A 10,589-nucleotide genomic window follows, 5' to 3' on the forward strand; every position below is an offset into this window, starting at 1 on the left:
TGTGATCTTGGCTCACTGCAACCTCCACTCCCCAGGTTCAAGCGATTCTCTTGCCTTAGTCTCCTGAGTAACTGGGACTACAGCCCCGTGCCACCAAACCCGGCTAATCTGTGTATTTTTAGTAGAGACGGGTTTCGCCATGTTAACCAGGCTGGTCTTGAACTCCTGACATCAGGTGATCCACCTGCCTTGCCCTCCCAAAGTGCTGGGATTACAGGCTTGAGCCACCGCGCCCGGCCTCCATTCAGCTCTTTAACAGAAAGGTTAAGCTGAATATTCTCATCAATTCCTATGACTGCTCACACTTGCAGCTCTTTGGGTTGTTTTAGAAAATGCATCATATTTCTGTGTCATCTCCCATGCTGCAATATGTATGCATGTCTGTGGATTCTTGGTGGGGCAGAGTGAGGATGGGGCAGACAGAGCTTTCCCCTGGCAACAGAGGCCTGGAATCGGATCTTTGTCTGACAGTCACTGGCTGGTGACACTCCCAAGCACATAGAGGTGACATGTCCCCTCACCTCTATGTGCTTCCATTTCCTCATCTGTGAAATGAGTGAGATGGACCACATGATCTCTAAGGTGTCTTCCAGCTTCCTATTCCGAGATTCTATTATTTCATAATAAGGGAATATGAGAGTATGCTCAAACATCAGAGCAAGGCTTTGCCAACTGAACACAATAACTGATTTTGTTTGCAAGTTGAGTGACTTTTTCATCAGTGAGAGGATTGTGAAAGCTCTTCTACACAAGCCAGCCTCATATTTAAAAAAATCTGATACAGGAGAAGCTCGACTTACTAAACAGATAAATTAGAAAGTAATTATTTGCATTACAAAAGAATTCACCACAGGTTTCCTTTAAATAGCTAAATCCCAGGCGTTTAAAAAAAAATCTGATTTAAGAGAATTCAATTTGTGCCCTTATTTTTCCAATAACACAGCTATTACACAAAAAGACCATATTTAAAGTAATGAGAAGCTACTTTTTATAATATGTATCAGATAAGAAGAGAGAAAGTGGGTGACATCAACACTTACTGAATGCCTGCAGTGTGCCTGGAGCTGCAGACACATTATTTCATTTCCCTCTTAAAATACAACTATGAGGTTGGTATCACAGCCTCCATTCAAGATCTAAGGAACCTGAAAACAGAAAGATTATATGACTGTGTCTAAAGTCTCAGGCCAGGATTCAAATGCAGGACTGCCATTTTGTTCCTTCCCTTATTCCATGTCCCCTGGCAGGAGGCCATGCTGGATCTCAAACTAACTCTGATTTGATAATGAGGACTGTGAGTGGGATGTTCTAGAGTCCTAGGAGACACTGAATCTAGTCTTACTTCCCCCAGTACTCACTGTATAGCACTGAGCAAGTCACTTAACGAGATCTCAGTTTCTTTGTTTCTAAAATGGGGAATGATTCTCCCCCATCTCCCAGTTTGTGAAATCAAACAATATAATGTGTGTCGAAGTACTTTATAAACTGCCAAGTACTATAAGAATGCACAGGGATACTATTAGTTTAACAATCCATCCTAGAACTAAAATATGTTATTGGTGTATTGTACTTAGAAGATCTAAGAAAACCACTTTCTCATCATACTTGGGGCTAGTCAGACCTTAACAAGGGTCACAGCTCCAAAAAAGTCAACCCTGACAAGCCTATATGGAGAGCACAGAGCTTGAAGGAAAACTGGAAAGGATGCAAGAAGTCAGTGGAAGTACCATATCTGACCTGGAGAACTAAAGGTCATGGTCACTGAGCATCTAAATCGCTATTCTGAAGAAAGCGGTGACAAGATAATCTCCTGTTGTGAAAACAGGAGAACTGGAAACCTTCCTAAGTTGTAGGCAGAATATAATGCTTCTACTGCTGGGTCATGACCACTGGAAAAGTCAGCCAATAAATAGCCAGCAGCTTTCTAGCTTTAGGCATAACCCTGCCTGGAAAAGTATGAAATTGGCAACACATGTGTCCAACAATCTATACTCCTCTGAGGCCTCTCCTAGATCTTCCCACTTCTGCTCACCTCCTGCCCTGCCCTGCCCTGCCCTGCCCTGCCCTGCCCTCCCCAGAACTAGGTCTCTTCCTTCCCTCAGTGCCTTTGTTCTTTCGTTACCTTGGCCCTCCCCAGGGAGTGAGTGGATTCATTAGCAGGTATCAAAGACTGAAGATGCATTACTGTCATCCCCAAATGGAACATCTGCATTCTCAAAATGATTCCTAGGAGAGCCATAATTTCTTTACCAAAGAAATATCACCATTAATAACGGTTAAGGCTGGCAATGTAACAAGCCAGAGCAGGGAGCTAGGAGTCAGGAGCCTCTCAATAGTACCTCTCAAATCACTCCAACAGCAATGCCCACCACTCAGAAAGGGTGTCCTGGGATGAGGCGATATTATGCTCAGAGTCCCTCCCAGTGAGTGGGTTTGTCACAATTTGTCAAAGTACCAAGAAGAAATGAAAATTAAAGAAAAAAAGAAGAAAGAGAGAAAGCCCAAATCTAAATTCCAATTCCCAGCAGAAAGAAAACCCTCTCTTGAAATGAAAACAATAAGCCAGCCAACTCTCAGCTCATAGCCTCTCCTGCGAACAACATGAAGTGGCCATCCCTACTGAATGAACCACCTTTGTCAGTCTGGGGATGCCCAGGCAGAGTCTATCAAGAAAACAGCAAGTTTCCTGAACCTCCGCAAGCCAGCCAACTTGACAAGCATGCAGATGTGGACAGGTCTTGGCTGTGGCTCCACGAAGAGAGAAATTCAAGCAGCCTCTTCTTTTAAGACACTGTGACAGAGCAACTCCACTCCCCGCAACTAAAGCAAGGTCATCTTTATGATGGGCATTCTAACTACCTGAGGAAGGTGGTAGGAAGGAAACTCGGAAGGAAAAAAACATGTGTGTAGTGTGCTGTGCATCGTGCCCTGAAGACAATGGAACATTCATACACAAAGATTGGCACGCAATTGCCAATGTGAATGTCAGACGGGTTATTTGCTGCATAAATACCAATTAAACAAGCCCCGCAGCAGCTTCAACCTGCTCAGCCAACTTTGAAAAGAGCACATCTCTCCAGACCTCTAACTTTCCCCTGCACTTATTGGTGCTCAGCTCCTCCTTTTCTCTATTCCTTTCGGATGTAGATGTTTTTAGAATTATTCAAGCAGCCATAACTTTCGAAGGGTGCATAAGAGGGCAGAACTAGCTAGCACAATCCAAACAGAACAAATTGAGCCTAAATGACAGTGTAGAGAGCTGTGTTCTCAGTATCTTCTTCTTTATTCCGGGTCAATTGTCTCCTACAAAGCCTCCCGTCATCTATTTCTCCCCGCATCCCTTATTCAGAAGCAAGAATTCTCTATCTTAGACATGGTACAACCTGTAGTTGACTCTAAAATGGGAAAATAGCATTTTAAAAAATCTTGGTTCGTTTTCCCTGATGGAGAAAGCTTTTCTTTTCAAAATTATCAAGGCACACATTTTCAAGAACCAGAGAATGAATTGCACACAGCTGACTGTGCCTCCTACAGAGATCTTTCACGGTATTATTCACAAACAAGTGACCAAGGTAAACTAAAGTGGTTTCTGTAGCCATTTGCAATTATTGACAAACAATTTCATAACGGAAAATGGAAATTACAGGCAAGTGCAATAAGCTGTTTATCCACGATCTACCTGCTGGTGGCTCTTTTCTCTATTTTCTTTCAAGCAAAATACAAGCTATCATAGGAATGTATTTCTCCCGTTCATGATTTTTCTTGTATCTCCACCACCAACCCTGTTTTCCAGTTGTCAGTTGGCAGGATTTGTATTCAATCGCGGTAGTAGCCTGGACTCTAGTGTATTCTTGGGTGTTCCAGAGACTCCCGCACCTTCAGGTTTGTGGGAAAGGATCCCTCAAATGGCAAATTAGGCATTCCTTCCCGGGGGCGGGACTTGCGTAGGGGACTTAAGGATTTCTGCAACCGGCGAGGGGATCTGTTTTCACCCCCGCTATCCAGGGTGCGCAGAGACCCTCTGACCCCAGGCTTCTCAATTTGGGCCACGGGGGAAGTAATTCCCCAGGGAACCGCGGGGGTGCCGTTTTGCGCAACTGGGTGACTTGCGTGTCCCTCCGCATTTCATGTGCACCAAGGGAGCGCGTATCAGACGAAAGGAAATTTTTTTTTTCTTTTTTGGTGATTCTGTTATATTTTCACCAACTGTACGAAGCTCAAGGGATCTCCGAGCTTTCTAGCTGGGCAGATGGGCTTCGCGCTTGGCGTGGCTGAGCTGTCTATCTCTCTACCTCTGTTTCTATCTCTACCATAACAGCAGCCACTCAGCCCGCCCGGATCCCCTGTTTCCCCGCGCACATTCCTTTTTCTTCTCAGTTCCTTGGGCTGTTGAAGCCGGGCTCTGGGGTGGATAGAGACTAGGGCCGTGGGGGGAGTGCCAGGCTACTCTTGCCTTTCCCGCGCCCCGGGGCATTCCGGCGCCGCCCCAGTGCCGCCGCGCGCTGGGAGTGCAGCCTGCGCCCCCGCAGCACCTGGCCGCCCAAGTGCCCACGCCCCGCACTGGGCCGCCCGAAACTGGGGCCGCGCCGGGTGCGAGAGCTGCCGAGGAGCTATTGGGGCGCGTTAGCTTTTGCTTTTTAAACAAGATCCCCGAGACCTTTTCTCCATCCCCCAACCCCCAACAGGACACGGAACTCCGGCGTTTCCCGAAAGCCACAAAAGAGAGGCACGGAAATCCCAAGCTCGCGGTGCTAACTCGGAGAACGCAAACTCTAGACAGAGCGTGCGCCGTGCGGGGATGCGGGTGTCTAGGACTCCGAAGCCCCCGGCTTCCCCGCGACCCCATCCTCCCTAGATCCGGGTTAGACATCCATCCAGCCCACGCTCAGACGGCGGGGGTATTACCCCGACTCATCCTGGAAGCCGCTAACTTCGGAAATCCCTCCCGTTAGGTTCGCGAAACGAAGGTACCTCGTCATCTCGGCGGGGCAAGTCCAGATTCCACCAGGGCAGGTCCGGGAGGTCACCCGGGGCAGGCGATCCGAGGCAGAGCGCTTTAAAATCCTGCCGCCGCACGCCCCGTCAGAGCGCCGAGCGCGCCTGCCCCTTTCCCGTCACCCTTCAGTCTCCCATTCGCCGACTAAACTTTTGGGGGATCACACCTCCAAGCCTTGGGAGTTCCGGATGAAGTCTCCCTCTTTTCTGAACCTTTTTACTGTAATGTAATCACGGGCAGACAAGAGGGGTGGCTGCCTTGTTCTTTGCAACGTAAAATCAACAGACACCCAATCAAGCTCCAATGCCCGGCCAGCCCCTCGCCCCCTGGTGCCCACTCTCCCTCTCCCCCCATTCCCGTCACCTCCGCCCGCCAGTTCTCTCACAGACTACAGGCGTGCAGGGCCATCTACTTGTGCTCAGGAAAAGCAAATCACTAGAGTGATCTGGGAAGGAATGGTGCACCTGGCTGTCCGCTGAACGGTTTTAGGGAAGAAAACGGAAAGGGGAATAAAACGGGGGGATTCTCCTTTTCCAACAAGCAGGGCGTTTCGGGGAAGTTTGGGGCCGGGGCTTTTGTCCCGTGGTTCCGCACTTGCTTTGCTTGGAGCAGCTTTCTGCTGCCGGGCGGCGAGTCTTACCCTGCTCCCCGCAGAGGGCGCGGTGAGGAAGCCCGCCGGGGGCCCGCAGCTCCATGTCAGCGCCGCCGCCGCCTCCGCCGCCGCGTGAGGCGAGCACAGCGGCCGCACTTGTAGCTGATCTCCGAGCTGAGGGGGCTGAGCTGGCCGAGCCGGCGCCAAGTCTCTTCCATGTGAATAACAAATACTCCCACCGGCGGCCGCGATTGGTCTGCGCCCGGCGCCTCCCGATCCTCCGCCCGCGGCCATTCACCCCGCGCGGCGCGGGGAGCCGCGGCCGGGATCGCGCCCGGGATCGCCAATCGCTTCGCGCCAACCAGTCACCTCGGGAAGCAAGAGGAGGAACCCCCGAGGGGCGGGAGCTTCTGGATTTCGGTGTCACCCAGCGGCCCTGGCGAGGGCAGGGAGGGGGACCCTCGGCCCGCGGATCCCCTCCGCGCTTCAGCACCAAGCGACGAGGAGACCAGAAATGTCAATAGTTCTGATTTTAAAATCACCCCCACCTTCCCCGCCCCCAAGAAAAAAGGGAGGACCCAACGACAGAGTTGGAGGGTGGGAAGAAGCGGGAGCGGCAGAAGGAGGAATATGGCTGTGGAAGAGCCCAGCGGCTCCGGCTGCCTGGCGAGCCCGGGACCGGCGCGGGGAGGCGCGACGCCCGCCCGAGCACAACAGGCAGCACCCGCGAGCCCGGGTCCCCCGTGAACACAGCTCCAGAAAGCGTCACCGAGAATAACACATGGTAGATGACAAGTGTCCCGCCACATGCTTTCTTTTCGGGGATGCTTAAAGTAGAGCCCGCAAGGGGCACGGTTCCCCTGCAAAGTTTGCCTGGCGCCGCGCGGCGGTTCCGCCATTTGTCCGGGCCCGCGACTCGGACGATTGTCTCCCCACTCCCCGCCCCCGAGGGTCTGGGGAACGCGTGCTACAGAGTCCCCAGGGCTCGCGGTACCACACAACGCGGTCCGCTGAGGACACTGCGCAGGACGGGGCGTGGGTGGCTACCGGGACGGTCATTTTATTGAGATGATTCAAGTAGCCGCAGACGCGGGGCAGGAAACTCCGGGAAAGCTGTGCTCGGGTTCTGCAGGGAAACCTCGGGATTCCCTTCACATGCCGCCTGTGGAAACCTGCTGGGTTCGTCGTGCACAGTCCAGCGCTCCTCCCCACTAGTTACCGCCCAGGTCCCCAGACCCCGCACCCGCCGGAATGAAAGGAGCCCCTCGCCGCCCAGCGCCCGGGTAGCTGCTCGGGTCCGGCCTTGCGTTGGTGAGAAAGTTCCATCTAGAGGCGGCCGCGCGCAACTGCAGGCGGCGCCCTAGGCCCGGGCGAGCCAGGGAGGGCGGGGCGCGGGGGAAGAGGGAGCAGCCCAGGAGATAAAGAGGATGGAGAAGGACCGGAGAGACCCCGAAAAGGCAGGCTCTAGACCCCCGTTCGGCATCTCTACAATGAATTTCATCTTCCTAAGCATCATGAACTTATAAGCATCATGTCAGGAATCTTGCATTAATTCCTGTATATATGGCCTATTCTGTTCGGGTTATTTTAATTTTCACATCAACTCTGTGAGATGATCAAAATTATTAAGCCCACTCTACAGATGGAAGAAGAAACCGAGGCTTAGAGATACGGCTGGAAAATATTAGAGCCAGAAATCACAGCTGTCTGGCTTCGAAACCCTATAGCACTTCCTCCTTGGTGGTGTTGCCTTTTCCCAAGGCTGGTTTTAATGTGCAAAGTTTCCATTGAGGAGACAGCTGTCTCTCTCCTAATTTCAAAAAAGGACCCTTGCCCTTTGTCACTTAGAAAAAAATACAGGTTTTCAGCCCAGGGCACCTCTTCCCCCTTCGTTCCCTTCCTTCTCCCATCTCCTCATGAGAGGCTCTTTGATTGTTGAATCATTATTTTATAGCAGCAACCACAAAAGAGAGAGAGAGGAGGATTTGGAAACAGAAAATGGGCTGGGTCCTCTGTCTGAAAACCTTTCTGCATAGGGAACCTCAATTCCCTGTGAATGTCTGGTGCAGCTCTGAAGAGGGTGATCAGTGGCCAGTGCCACTCGGGACAAGGAAGGTGGGAAAAGGGAAGAGCTCCTGATTTATGCGCAGATGGGACTGGGTGGACTTCCTGGTTTCATGCCCGCCTGTAAGAAGCTTTAAAGATTTTCTTTTCTCCGGGACTGGAAGAGATCCCTCCTCCCCCAGAAGTGTAAAGTAAGTGCAGTGGCCTGATTTCTATAGCAGGAAGCCCACTCCACCCCAAATTCCAGACCCATGATCCCGGTCTGAGCAATATTATTGCATTTTTTTCCACAGGTCTTTACGTGACCTCTGGAGGCTGCTTTGCCATCCATGTGATAGGCTAGAATTGCCAGACAATGAACATCATCTGGCAGCAGTTCTTAACTAACACCATGTAAGTGTTGGTATGTAAATACCCCAGCTCCCTCATCCCTCAGTTGGACCCACTCTCTGCTGTGTGCTTTACACTGACTTCCAGAGTTCCCCACTGGGATTAGGTACCAGGTGCCCACAGTGGTACCTAGCTTGAAAATGTACCCTTTATTGGCTCACTTCCCCACCTGACTACTGAGATTCCCTTCACCTCTTAAACTCGAATCCTTGTTTCAGGTTGTGCTTCTAGGGAAACCCAAATGAAGCCAGTAGAGATGCACATATACTGTATGTTAGTATAGGTATGACATATACTGTCAGTATAGGTATAACGTAGAGGTATAAATAAGTCCGTGTTAGACCCTTTATTACATGTGCATTAATAAATTTGAGGGGGAGAGAAACATGACAGAGAGGAAAGGCAGAGGAGGCCCTCAAATATGTTGGGCATCTGCAGCTGCTGACCGAACATTGTCTTCAGGGTAGGCGAGAGGCCAGCTGCGGGGCCAGTAGGGTCATTGCCTGGCATGAGCCAAGAGGGTAGCAGCCTGGTGCTCTAGCAGGCCCATTTTGAAAATAAGGACAATAAGGCTGGCTGTGGCTTTGGAGGCCTAAGGAGGCTCAGTGAGCCGCTTGGGGAAGAAATGCCTAAAGAGCTACTTTTCTCCTTTCCCTATTGATCATTACCTGCAGAAAACTGATGTCTTACAGGCACATCGCTGCCCTTTTTGGTGCAGCCTTCTGTGAGAAAACTAGACTTGATCTCTTCTAAGGAAAGTACAAGTCCAGTGCTTGCTTTTGCATCATCTTTAACTCTTGATACTCAAAATAGAACCATCACTCAAATCCTACATGGAATCTGGTCAATAAGGAATAGAGCCCTTCTATATATTCTTCAGTGTTTCCAATGGCTTTATCTAGTAGCCCCTGAGCAAGTGACATAGGCTTATGTACAGATTATAATTTGCCCATGTACAGGTTATAATTCGCCCAGACTGATAGCAACATTGGGACACAGGAGGAAAGATTGTCTCCAGGAGGGACTGGTCCCTATCAGTAACATTCACAGGAAAAAGTCATCGGTTGTACAACCTCTATTCATCAGGGCCAAACACCATGACACTGCTTGCTCATTGCTGCAATCTGAGTCAGGGGAGAGTGTCTGAAGACCAGGCCGTCTGGACATGCAGGTTATTCTAGAGTCATCCACCTTGCTTCCCCTTGGGCTCCCACCTTCTGCAATATACAATCTGTCTTTGGAAAGTGTCTGACCTCATCCTCCATCCCACCCCAAATGTTTATTCAAACCAAGTATATTTCCTAGTAGTTAATCCTCCAAGAAGATTTGCCTATAATCTTCTCATTTTCAGTTGATTTAAAATGTGAGAAACTGCCCATGTGTTAGAAAATGCAAAAAACAATGCCATATGTTTGGGGTCCATTTAACTCAAGCTGTGATATATATTCCACACATGGAGATTTATGCTACAATTCCTGCTTTGGGGTAATCATTAAGGCTGAGAACCTTTGCAGGCTACTCACCCAAGAGAAATATCGACAGCATGATGCTCCCACATGGAGCAAAGCTGACAGGGGAAAGTGGGAATGGGATTTGTTTCTTTTGGAAACGAAGACAATATTTTTCTTGCTAGACCATCTGCACGTGGCAGTGAGTGTACCATGTGGGTTTTGCTCAGTTTATTAGACACTGGCTGCTAGAAGCAAGATCAGACATGTTAGACTGACAGTCAGATAGAGCCAATGAGGTTCATGACACCAATGTCATGAATGAGGGTGTTTTGTACTTCCACAGTCAACTCATACCTGCATACAGGAGTCATGGAAAAGATTCTTTAAGAATTTCTGACATACAGTATATGTGCATCTCTACTGCTTTCATTTGGGTTTCCCTAGAAGCACAACCTGAAACAAGGATTCAAGAGTAGGTAGTTTAAAAGGTGAAGGGAATCCCGGTAGTCAAGTGGGGAAGTGAGCCAATAAAGGGTGCATTGTCAAGCTAGGTACCACTGTGGGCACCTGGTACCTGATCCCAGTGGGGAACTCTGGAAGTCAGTGTAAAACACACAGCAGAGAGTGGGTCCAACTGAGGGATGAGGGAGCTGGGGTATCGTGTAAAACACACAGCAGAGAGTGGGTCCAACTGAGGGATGAGGGAGCTGGGGTATCTACACACCAACACTTATAAGGTATTAGTTAAGAACTGCTGCCAGATGATGTTCATTGTCTGGCAATTCTAGCCTATCACATGGATGGCAAAGCAGCCTCCAGAGGTCATGTAAAGACCTCTGGAAAAAAATGCAGAGGCTGGTAGTTAGTAGGCAGGTGATGTGTAATCAGGGGTCAAGGGCAAGACAATAAGGGCAGGTCACAGTTAGCCTCTGCAACACCTGCTTAGGCAAACCTCATAAAACTTAATATTAATCAAGTCTATGCCTCTCTCTGTGTGTTGCAAGGACCACCTGCCCCAAAAATCACTGGGGTGCTGATTGTAAGCACAGATTTCTGGGCCCTAACCCAGAGCTGTTTGAATCAGACTTGCTGGGAG

The 10,589-nt window shown here is 49.8% G+C and overlaps 1 protein-coding gene across 3 annotated transcripts in view; it reads right to left on the reverse strand.

Annotated features, from left to right (window-relative positions):
• Positions 1-5,930, reverse strand: part of GRM8 (glutamate metabotropic receptor 8) — an 863,233-nt gene extending 857,303 nt beyond the window's left edge. Inside the window, exon 1 of one of the 3 annotated variants that reach the window (XM_017873818.1) lies at positions 5,637-5,930. The gene's annotated coding sequence lies outside the window, so the exon portion shown is untranslated. Of the gene's footprint in view, positions 1-4,971; positions 5,218-5,636 lie in introns of those variants that run through there. The other 2 variants (XM_017873820.1, XM_017873819.1) reach the window with 2 other exon arrangements.
• Positions 5,931-10,589: the final 4,659 nt, after the last annotated feature.

Source organism: Rhinopithecus bieti, unplaced genomic scaffold (genome assembly GCF_001698545.2).
Source record: "Rhinopithecus bieti isolate Rb0 unplaced genomic scaffold, ASM169854v2 scaffold_7683, whole genome shotgun sequence".
Classification (NCBI taxonomy): domain Eukaryota; kingdom Metazoa; phylum Chordata; class Mammalia; order Primates; family Cercopithecidae; genus Rhinopithecus; species Rhinopithecus bieti.